This window comes from Capra hircus, chromosome 8 (assembly GCF_001704415.2).
Source record: "Capra hircus breed San Clemente chromosome 8, ASM170441v1, whole genome shotgun sequence".
In the NCBI taxonomy this organism is placed as follows: domain Eukaryota; kingdom Metazoa; phylum Chordata; class Mammalia; order Artiodactyla; family Bovidae; genus Capra; species Capra hircus.
The window spans coordinates 94,696,588-94,708,905 of record NC_030815.1 but is presented as its reverse complement, the minus strand read 5'-3'; the positions used below and the strand labels follow the sequence as shown (position 1 = coordinate 94,708,905).

The window sequence follows — 12,318 nt, the reverse complement described above, 5'->3', positions numbered from 1 at the left end:
TGGGAAAGATTGAGGGCAGGAGGAGAAGGGGACGACTGAGGATGAGATGGTTGTATGGCATCACTGACTCAATGAACATGGGTTTGGGTGGACTCCGGGAGTTGGTGATGGACAGGGAGGCCTGGTGTGCTACAGTTCATGGGGTCACAAAGAGTCAGACACGCTTGAGCTAGTGAAATGAACTGAACTGAACCCCAGTCTAATATCTGTGGCCTTTCTGTTCTGTGGATGATATTTCATGTCCTCAGCATTGGATACCATCCATTGTCCACTTGGTTGACCCTATACAGTTAATTACTCAGGCAGCTCTGAGCTCTAGCCTACTTTCCAGTCCTGTCCTCTTCTCAAGATGCCTCAAAGACCTGATCTCATCTGCCTGAGAGCTTCACAGGAGAAGGAAATTCAGAATTGCCAGAGTATTGGATGTACTTTATGAAATATATAAACTTTCTAAGAGTGGAGATATGTCTTTTTTATAAAAAAAAAATATTTATTTTTTGCTGAGCTGGGCCTTCACTGCTGCAAGTGAGCTTTCTGTAGTTGTGGTGAGTAAAATAATCCATTTCTCCTTGTAATTCTATTCTTGTTGCTGAGTGTGGGCTCAGTTGTAGCACACAGGCTTCGTTGCCCTGTGGCATGTGGGATCTTCCCAGATCAGGGATCAAAACCATGTCCAATGCAGGAGGATTCCCAGCTCACTGGACCACCAGGAAAGTCCAGAAATACGTATTTTTTAAAAAAAATTAATTTATTTGGCTGTACTTGGTCTTAGTTGTGGCATGCAGGATATTCAGTTACAGCATGCAAACTCTTAGTTGTGGCATGTGGGATCTAGAGCTCATGCTCTGCAACAAGAGAAGCCTGTGGTCCACAATTGTTGGGGTAATTTTTTCCTTAAATGTTTGGTAGAATTTGCCAGTGAACCCATACAGCACCCATTTGGTGCTTTGTTATGGGAGGTTATTAATTACTGATTTAATTTTTTAAAATAACATGGGCCTATTTAGTTTATCTATTTCTTCTTGTGTGAGTTTTGCAAGTTGTGTCTTTCGAGAATTCAGTCCATTTAATCTAGTCTATCAAGTTTGTGTGCATAGAGTTTTTTATAGTATTTATTATCCTTTTAATGTTCAGAAGTTTGGTAGTGATGTTATCTCTTTTATTTCTGATACTAATAAGTTATGTACTCTCTCTTTTTTCCTTAGTTAGCCTAGCTAGAAGCTCATTGATTTTCTTGATTCTTTCAAAGAACCAACTTTTGGTTGCATTGGTTTTCTCCATTGATTTCCTATTTTAAGTTTCATTGATTTCTGCTTTAGTTGTCATTATTTCTTTTCTTCTGCTTATTTATATTTAATTTGCTTTTCTTTTTCTAGTTTCCTGAGGTAGAAACTTAGATTATTGATTTTAGATCACTCTTCTTTTCTAACATGTGCATTCAATACTATACATTTCTCTGCAATCATGGTATCCTAAACATTTTGATAAGCTGTGTTTTCATTTTCATTTAGTTCAAAATATTTTAAAATTTCTCTCTTGAGATTTCTTATTTGATTCATGTGTTATTTAGAAATGTGGTTTTTTTTTTGTTGTTTTTGGCTACACCATATAGCATGTGGGATATTGGTTTCCCTTCCAGGGATCAAACCAGTGACCCCTGCATTCAATGTGTGGAGTCCTAACCACTGGACCACCAGGAAAGTCCCAGAGGCATGTTTTCTTTTTAATTTTTTTTTCAAAATCTCCACATATTTTGAAAAATGCCAGTTATCTTTCTTTCATTAATTTCTAGTTTAATTCCATTGTCATCTAAGAGCAGACATTGTATGATTTCTAATCTTTTAAATGTTGTTTTCTGGCCTAGCATGTGTTTTATTTTGGTGAATGTTCCATGTGAGCTTGAGGAAGAATGTTTATTCTGCTGTCATCAGATGAAGTAGTCTATGGATGTCAATTATATTCAATCCATTGATGATGCTGTTGAGGTCAACTCTGTCTGGATTATCTGCCTGCCGAACCTGTGAATTTCTGGTAGAGGGCTGTTAAAACCTCTAACTATGAAAATGGGATAATCTATTTCTCTTTGATACTAGCTTTTCCAGGACACTAGCTTGGTCTTGACCGAAATACTTCAGTGTTACCCCACTGCCTTTAGAATAAAGACAAAATTTCTTAACCTGGTTTATAAGGCCTTTCATGTTCTTTCATTAATAGCCAAATGTGGAGAGTTAATAAATATTTATTGGATAAATATATATATATATGAAAACATCCAAATAGCAAGGAGAAATAGAGACTGGTTTTTGCTTACCTGTAAGAGATGCTTACAGTTCATCTCTATACCATGTTTATCTCTACTTCACATGCTATATTCTAGCAATATTCTTCTGATTTCTCAAAATCTCTGTACTTGATGTTATCCTCACATATGCCATTTTCTCTTCCCCCACCATCAACACGCACGCACACACACACACACACACACACACACACACACACCCCTAAATAACCTTTATTTGTTCTTCAGGACTCGCCTTAAAAGACATTTCCTCTGGGAAACTTTTCCATCCTTATAGAGTTGGTGGTTCTCATTTCCTGTATTTCTCATTTATAACAGTTAGCCTTTTGTGTTCTAGTTATTGTCTGTTTTCCCTGTTAGACTAAAAATACACATACATATATTTAAAAAACTTTTTTTAGTTAATAAATAATGAAAGCTTCTAAACAGAGAATGGAAACAAAGAACAAAGGCTGTCCCACTCCTGTAGACAGGATGTCCCAGTTGAACAGAAAGCAAGGAGGAGCTGAGCCCTGATCTGGAGCCCCCTACTAGAGAGGGATGTTTAAATATGTAGCATCAGGTAGCGCCTCTATAATGACTTAACCCCTTCTGGGAATGCAAAGAGAGGGGCTGTCACACTGTAATAGGCATCACACTGTAATGCCTTTGAGGAACCTAATACAGTAACCCTTCAATGTCTAGCAGTCCAAGATTTGTCTGAGAGAGATGGACTCTTGTCTCTTTACCTTGCAACAACCTTTGAGGGTCCGAGAGTGGAACAGCCTTTTGAGGGTGGTGGAGCACTGAAAAGACTCCCACAGTTTTGTAATGGCATTGATCAAGGAAGCATCAGTAGCCACTGAAGTGAGTCTCTGAAGAATAGATGGCTTCCAGTAAAGGAACAGGCAAAGGAAATTTCTTGAAACTAAATTATTTATGTTCATTGCTTTTCTTAATTGAAAGACATTCCATTGGAAAGAACTTCTCAAAGACTGAGAGGGAAATTTTTAAGAAAAGGAGTTAAGAAGGTAGCTGTGGCTTGGAATGATAGGTTTGCTGAGCCAGCTGTTACTCTTATACCCCTTTTAGAGGAGGTGGCACTTCTCCAAGTGTGGCATTTCTCTTTGGCTATTCTGATCTCACCTTCTTGCTCTACCCTTCTTCAGAGCCACAGAAATTATAGTAGTGGTCTGCTTTTCCTTGTTTCTGTTCTTGAAATTCTCAGAGCTCAGTGCATCTCTTCTTGAATTGTTTTAGAACTATGAGACCTCATTTTAAGCAAAATGCATATTCCTGAAAAAATTGTGGATAAATTAAGATAATTTTGAAAAATAATCAGGAAGACTTACTGTTTGCAAACTGGAAATTATTTGTAACAATTATGCCCTGATGTATTTGTCTTATGAAGTTAAGTGAAAGTCGCTCAGTTGTGTTCGACTCTTGTCCATGGAATTCTCCAGGCCAGAATACTAGAGTGGGTAGCCTTTCCCTTCTCCAGGGGATCTTCCCAGCCCAGGGGTTGAACCCAGGTCTCCTGCATTGTAGGTGGATTCTTTACCAGCTAAGCCGCAAGGGAAGCTCATTTGTCTTATAATTTCAGTTTTTAAATGTATGGCTTATTTAAAGCTAAAAATGTAATTTCTATAACTTTCAGCATTACTCCCTTAACACAGGATAGATTCTCACTTGAAGAGATTTTAACTAAGAGATAATAACAACTGATAGTAACAACTCATCATGCTTTCCTGAACATCCTGTCTTTGGACCCCATCATAGCCCTGTAGATAAGAAGGGACATAAGATGCAGAGGAATAAAGCAACAAGTCTTTGACTTTGAAGTACTACAAGAGAGATTTATGTGATTTTTTTTTCATTTTAGAAACAATATGATTTGAATTAATTTCTTTCTTGTCTGGCTTAGGGGACCTGCTCTCTGCAGGTTAGTACTGGGCCTTGATTCTTATTTATTCCTGTATTTTGGGGAGAAATAATTTTGTTCACAACCTTGAAGTCAAATCTGAGCCATTATTGTCATTTTGGGCAAATTACTTAAAGATGAAGAGAAGAAGAAGGGAAGGATGAAGAGGAGAAGAAAAATGTCATTAATTGTGTACTTCATAGCCAGAAGTAAATTGTCCATTATCTCATTTAATTCTCTTCTATGAGACAGATATTATTTTCATTTTACTTTAGTTATAAAAAGTAACTCAAGGTCATGGCAGTTTTTTTTTTTTAAACAGAAAAAGTGACAGAAATTCCTATCTACCCCAAATGCACAATCATTATTTTCTTGGATTGCCTTACAGAAATATTCTGTTCTTAAATGTTTTTAGAGAGTATATTAGGGAAAGAGAAGTGATTGAAGCATTAAAATTGCTGGAGTTTGGTGGACAAACTTGTATAAGGAATCCAGGGGCCTTTAGGGAGGGAAAGGACTCAGAACTTTTCTTATCTAAGAGCCAAAATTATTGAAATTAATGATTGACAGGGAGTGGCATTGAGACTCCTAGGATAAAATCTCCATTAGGAGAGAAAGAAATGGACTATTGGGCTGAAGGTGTTAAGTAATGATGCATCCAGGTCTACAAGCTAGATATCTTTCTTTGTCCTTTCCCATCCTGAGCTAAAATCTAGAAGCCTGACTTGTATAGACTAACAAAATACACCGATGGGGACTTCCCTGGTGGTCCATTAGTTAAGACTCCATGCTTTCATTCCAGAGTGCACAGGTTCAATCCCTGGTCAGGGACCTAAGATCCTGCATACCTGTTAAGTGTGGCCAAAAATAGAATAGAAAAGGGTTGGGAACTCATGTACACCCGTGGCGGATTCATGTTGATGTATGGCAAAACCAATACAGTATTGTAAAGTAAAATAAAGTAAAAAAATAATAATAAAAAGAATTCATACAGAAAAAAAAAAGAAAAGAATAGAATAAAACCAATAGACTTCCTTGACTTCCACCTTCTGCTTGATTCTGGTCGATGAAAGCAGGAAATCAGAGGGAGGTAATGGGAAGAAAGTCTTCATGTTTATTCCTCTGGCTCATTTTCTAAAACGTTACCTAGGTCTGTCTACCTCTCTAGACTGAAGTACACAGTTCATCTTAAGATGGCCTTCTTATGACTGTTTTCAGTTTCTGCTAACTGCTCCTTTCTCTCATTCTTATGGACACAGAGGTAGTAACATTCCACTGTGGTTGCTAGATTGAAATAACCCCACTATTCCCTGTGGGGTTCTATATCCACTCTTTGTAAATAGTCCTTTATTTTTTCTAATTTGAAAATACTATATTTTTTAGTTGGGACCCTGCTTGATACAGTCAGTTTGGCAGTGGATCCTAGTACCTATTACAACTGAGTCATCCTGGTGGCAGGCTTATGTCCTGGAGAAGGGGTTGGAGAAATTGTCTGAATAATCGTGTCATAGGGCAATCTTGCTCAAGTACAATGCAGAGAGGAGTCATCCTCTCTTGCCTTTTGAGGAACAGTGTCTTCTGGGAAGGAATTTCCACTAGCGATGCTGCAGCCATCAGAAGCAGAAGCTTGGTCACAGTCATGGGCTTCTCATGTGCCAGGCAACAATGGTCTGTACAGGGAGCCCAGCCCAGCCCTCTGCGATGACCTAGAGGGGTGAGATGGGGGTGTGAGGGAGGGAGGCTCACAAGGGAGGAACTCTAATATATATACTTATGGTTGATTTGCATTGTTGTATGACAAAAACCAGCACAGCATTGTAAAGCAATTATCCTCCAATTAAAATTTTTTTTAAAACCCCAAAATTATGGAGAACAGATTAGTGGTTGAAAAGATTAAGAACACACAGGAGAAGTAGCTGTAGTTATTAAAAGACAACATGTGTGATCTTTTTGGTGATGGAACTGTACAAATAAAACAGATGAAATCAGAAAAAGATTGGTAGATTACATGGGTGTCAAAATTCTGATTATAATATAGTACTATATTTGGGGGAAATGAGTAAATTTATATGGGATATTTCTGTATTGTTTCTTACAACTGCATGGGAACCTACAATGATCCCAATGTAAAAGTTTAATTTTAGAATGTATAATTTGGCATAAGAGAGTCAGAAGCTGGCTAAGTCTATGAGAAATGATTTTTTAAAATTCATAAGAAGGACACCATCTAATAATGCTGTATTTTCATAGCTAAATTGGAAGCAGAATTATGAGAAGTATTTTTATGGAAAATTGCTCTATTGGTCAACTGTGCATTAAAGAAAAAAATAGAAATGTGAATATAAATGGAAATGGCATCCTCTTATCTTCTTTGGAAATAGTGTTAAATTTACTTCTTAAAAATATAACAAACAATTTTATTGGTAAAAAATATTGTACTCAACTATCTATTGCTGTATATCAAATTTCCCACAGAGTAGCTTGAAAACAACAGCCATTTTGTTATCCCTCACTGTTCTGGGCTCAGTAAGAAATTTCTCACTGTGGTCTGTCATGCAGTAGCAGTCAGATGGTGATTGAAGCTAGAGTTATTTGGAGGCTTGCGTGAGTTCATCCAAATAGCTTCTTCATTCTCTGTCGGGCAAGTTGGTGCTAAATCTGGAGCTCTCCATCAGAAGTTTGGTTTTCTACCCATATTCACATGTGCTAAGTTGTTTCAGTTGTGTCCGACTCTTTGTGACCCCATGGACTGGAGCCCACCAGACTCCTCTGTCCATGGGATTCTCCAGGCAAGAATACTGGAGTGGTTTGCTATTTCCTTCTCCAGGGGATCTTCCCGACCCAGGGATTGAACCCTCATCTCTTGGGTCTCTTGCATTGGCCAGCCGGTTCTTTAAAACCAGTGCCACCTGGGAAGATATATTCACATGGGTAGCTTGGAATTCCTCATAGTATGGTTGTCGAGAGTAGTTTGAATTCTAACATGAAGACTGGCTTTTCCCAGAACACATTTTCCAAGGGAGTTAGATAGAAGCTGCATCAATTTTTATTCAGACATGGAAGACACGCAGCATCACTTTGGTCACATCTATTGGTCAAAAGCTAGTTCCAGTTCGGCCCAGATTTAAGGGAAGAGAATGAATATACTGTGGTTGATCCCTAGGGGTAGTCTTTTAGGACTATCTACTATAAACTCCAGGGATAGTTATTCTGGCACCAGTGTTGACAGCAGCAAGAATTAGAGATATCTCTTTGGAATGCCCAGGTTTCTGTTACAGACAAGGCTATAGCCTTGAGAGCAAACAGAACTAGCTTTTCATTTCATGTGTATGCAGGCTGGGGGTCCCTTTGGAAAATCAGGAAAGGTACTGGACTGGGAGTCTTGCAAACTGGGGGCTTAAGTGGTCTACTTTAGGGCATATAGTATTCTGGAAGCAAAATACCTCAGTTTCATATAAATGAAGAACCTGAAGTTCAGAGAGATTAAATAAATGGTAGTGTCAAGATTCAAACCTAGGTTTGACTGCTGCCCCAAATTCTTATTACTATGCCAGGGGTATGAACTCAAAATGTCTATAGGGGCCAGACAAGTTCAATAAATGCATCAAGCTAGAGTAAGACAACTGGCAAGAGGCAGCTCATATTGTAGCCAAGCTGAACACCTGCATAAAATAAACTGCCCTTTAACCTACAAAACCAAACTAACCAGCCAAACAAAACTCAGCCTGAAGGCAGTGGCGTAGGTGGTGTAATGATGGCTGTGGACAGTTGAGATGTGTTCGTGCTTCTTCTTCCAAAGAATGGGATTAGAATTTGCAGACTGGTGTTTTTCATCATTTGCCTGTAGAATTGCACATAAAGATACAAGTACTCTGTGAAAAGCCTTTTCCCACACTCTTACCCAAGGGCTGTCAATTAGATTTTACCACAATTTCCCCAAATATATTATTTCATTTAATCTGCACATACCCTTGGAAGGCAAGTATGAGTATCTTCATTTCACAAATAAGGAACTGATTGCAGAGAAGTTACACAACATACAAGATCATAAGGTATTAGGACCAGAATTCAAAGCCAGGTTTATATGATCCAAAATCCTTAGATAGAGAGGACTTTTTCTTCTAGTGCCATCTTCATTGCTTAACCTTTCTCCTTTATGTGCAAAATCAGGATAATAGTACCTGCTTTGCCTACTTGAAAATGTGATGGTGAAAATTAAATAAAAATGAATATTAAAATGTGTATCATTTGTAAAGTGCTAAACACAAGCATGCAGTTGTGTTCATTTGTTTAACAGAAATGTATTGAGGATTTACTATGGGTCAAGCACTCATGCTGGAATACTGCAGTGCTAACTCACAGCAGATGAAAGATCCTACATTTGTGAAGTTTACATTCTCTTGAAGCATCTGTACAACAAACTAAATAAATATGTAAATTAGATATGGCATTTTGAAAATGTGATAAATGCTAAAGAGAAAAATCAAGCAAGAAGGAAGATCAGGAGGGGTGAGGGGTAGATTCCCTCATAAATAATGCGATCAGGGAAGTCCTCTCTATCAGGACAAGAAAGACCTCATATATTCTTGGCTGAGAGGTAGCAAAGTGTAGCACATTGGTCAAATCTGCCTGTGGCCTGTCCTCATAAGGCACACAAACTAAGAATTTTTAAAAACATTTTTTTAAAGGATTATAAAATAGCAAAGAAGAATATGTGCCTGAAAAGTTTAAAATATTTACCATCTGGTCATTTACAGAAAAAGTTGGCAGATTTGACCCATTTTTCATCCCACTACTGTGGCAACCAGCTTTGCCCAGGTATAACCTGACAACATCTGGCTTAAGCTACGTTGAGCATTCCTTGATTTGTGCCGCCTCCCACCCTTCATTCTCCATAGAAAGCAGTCTGACCCTCACACATGTGTAGCCTGGAGGTGTGAAGTCCTTAACACACATAGGGAGTGACCATGGGGAGTGGGGGCTGATAGATAGATACCTCCCCCCATTCCTCTCAGGCAATTGCTCTTGTCTGTGTCATATTCTATATGCTTCCCTAGAAGGTACTGGTAGGATTAAGCTCTGCTTCCTTAAAGTAGTGACCAGCTTTGGCTTTTCCTTTCTGTTTCTTTCCCTTTAGATCCTCTCCCTTGCTTCCTAACAGCTCTTGTCTCAGGCTCTGCTTTTGAGGGGAAACCCAGTCTAAGACAACTAGTGTCAAGAGTGGCCTTAGGAAGCTGTCTTGCAGGCTGAGACTCTGGAACTGGGTTATGGTCAATCTTCTGTGTCAACTGATGAACCACAGAAATGTTTTGAGCAGAGAAGTAACCTGACTTGACTACTATTTAAAAATAATCATTCTAGCTGTTGTGTTGACAATGGACCCTAGGGAAGATGTTTGCCCTGGTGGTGATGGTCACAGTGAAGGTGGTGAGGAATGGTTGCATTCAGAATATAACGAGTGAGTTAGGTTTGCTGATGATTGGATGTAAATTGGGCTTTCCAGGTGGCACTAGTGGTAAAGAACCCACCTGCCAATGCAGGAGATGTAAGAGACTCAGGTTCCGTCCCTTTGTCAGGAAGATCCCCTGGAGGAGGGCATGGCAACCCACTCCACTTTTCTTGCCAAGGGAATCCCATGGACAGAGGGGTCTGGTGGGCTACAGTCCATTGGGTTGCAAAGAGTCGGACACGACTAAGGCGACTTAGCATGCACAGATGTAAATTATTAGAGAGAGGCATCAGAATAACTGTTTGGCCTGATCAACTTGAAAGATTAATTGTGATAGGAAATACTGTGGGAAAAACAGGCTTAGCGAATCAGTGTGATGCATCATTATTGTTTTTTATTATTCATTCTTTCAATTTGTCAAATATTAAGTGGGCAGCTACTCTATACCAGGAACTGTGCTTGGCTCTGGGAATTAAATGGTGAGTAAGAAAAATACAGCTCAATCCTCGTAAGTACTCAAAATCTAGCAAATTTGGTTTTATAATTTAGTGTGATAAATGCTATGGTGATTAGATGAAGAGTCCTAAGATCAGAATGAAGAAAGAGGAGAAAGATCGAGGGAGGAAGAGAACAAGGAAGAGGACAAAGAAAAATTTCCTTGATATTGAGATTTGACTCTGCACATGGCTCTGTGTGAGCTGCTTTATCCTATTTAGTCTCATTTAGTCCTCTCTACGCCTCTGTGACATAGACATCAGAAGGAGTAGTGGTGGGGCTCAATGGGATGACATTACTTAAGTTCTGTAAGAGACATGTCCTGATTCTGTAAATGAAGGAAATATCTAGGCTTGTGTTAGAAACCTAGTGCAAATCTTTGTGATATAGGCAAGGTGAGGTCTTTTGAAGTCTTTTTTCCTTAATTTAAGCCCAAATCTTAGCATGCCACCATCCTGTAGCCAGCTAAATCACAGGAAATCACAGAAAGGAGTACACAATGGCTGTGCCTCGTTCCTTATGGGAGAAGGCTCTGCTCCTCTGATTAGTTTTACCCCTAGGGAAGGAGGTACAGAAGCAGGTAAGCTACCAGTCTACATGACCTTCAAACCCACCCAGATACTGTATATAATTGAGATTAATGTTTGGTCTTCTTGGGAGAAGAGGGAGATAAGTGGGCAGAAAAGTGGAGAATTTCTTTTCCTCCTGAAGCTTGGATTCAGTTTAGTTCAGTTCAGTCGCTCAGTCATGTCCAACTCTTTGTGACCCCATGGACTGCAGCATGCCAGGCCTCCCTGTCCATCACCAACTCACAGAGCTTGCTCAAACTCATGTTCATTGAGTTGGTGATGCCATCCAACTATCTCATCCTCTGTCATCCCCTTCTCTTCCTGCCTTCAGTCTTTCCCAGCATCAGGATCTTTTCCAATGAGTCAGTTCTTCACATCAGGTGGCCAAAGTATTGGAGTTTCAGCTTCAGCATCAGTCCTTCCAATGAATATTCAGGACTAATTTCCTTTAGGATGGACTGGTTGGATCTCCTTGCAGTCCAAGGGACTCTCAAGAGTCTTCTCCAACACCAGAGTTCAAAAGCATTAATTCTTTGGTGCTCAGCTATCTTTATGGTCCAAAAAGGTAGGATTACTTCCCTTTTATAGATGAGGAGTTTAGTAACTGGTTCAAGCTCAGCTGAGTAGCAGAGCCTGTGTCCAACCTAGGTCCGTCTGATTTTTTTTGGCTCTGCAAAACCAGTGTCTGTGGCATTTGAAAAGAGAACGTGTAGTCAAGTGGAGAAAAAAATGTGGCATGTTAGAAGCTTCTTTAAAAAGTCTAGAGGGCACAGGAGTTCTTAAGGGACTAGAGAGTACCAGGACAAATGAAATTTATGGGACATGTGACTGAACATGCCATGAAAATACTGGGCTTGCCAGATTTCAGTTCTTTCTGAGAAGAGTTTAGATCAAGAAAACAAGCTGAGATTGACTAATTGTTACCCAGATTTCTGACCCTGCTGAAATGTCTCTCATGTAATTCTCCCTGGGTTTCAACCTACCATGCTCATGTTTCTTTCTTTTAATAATTTAAAAAATATGGAAATGACAGTTTGACTATAAAAACAATCCATGTTCATTGTAACAAACAATAAAATAATTTATAGAGAATATTAAAAAAAAGTTATCCATAATCCCCCAACTCAGGAGATACCACAGTGAATTTGTCAGTACACATCCTCCCGGATTTCAAAACTGCATCTTTGTTTCCAAGTGTAACATCATGTCCTTTCCCTCACTTGTTAATATATTCCAAATTTGGTGTAACAGAGGAAAGTCTTGAACAATGTAACTCCAGGAAGATAATGAATCAGATCTACCTTGGGGGAGCCTTTTTCCCCTTTTTCTCTGTCACCTGTCAGGTCCAGGGTAGCCTCCAGGGGTATCCTGAGAGTCAATAATGAAGGCTCCAGACTTGTTGAGAAGTTGGAAAACAATTGAATAGAGAAGAGATGCCAACTCTGAAATCTCCAGGCCTGTGGACTCTGTTTCATTTAAAATATAGGACTTGAAACCCACTTTAAAGTTTTGATTATTCTTCGGGCCTCCATGGGTATTCTCAATGCACTAAAGCGAAAGTCAGCAAGCCTTTTCTGTTAAGGGCCAGATAGTAAAATATTTTAGG

At 39.1% G+C, this 12,318-nt stretch overlaps 1 pseudogene; it reads right to left on the bottom strand.

Moving 5' to 3' along the window:
* The window catches only part of LOC102170787, a 66,162-nt pseudogene that overhangs the window by 45,818 nt on the left and 8,026 nt on the right, over window positions 1–12,318 (bottom strand).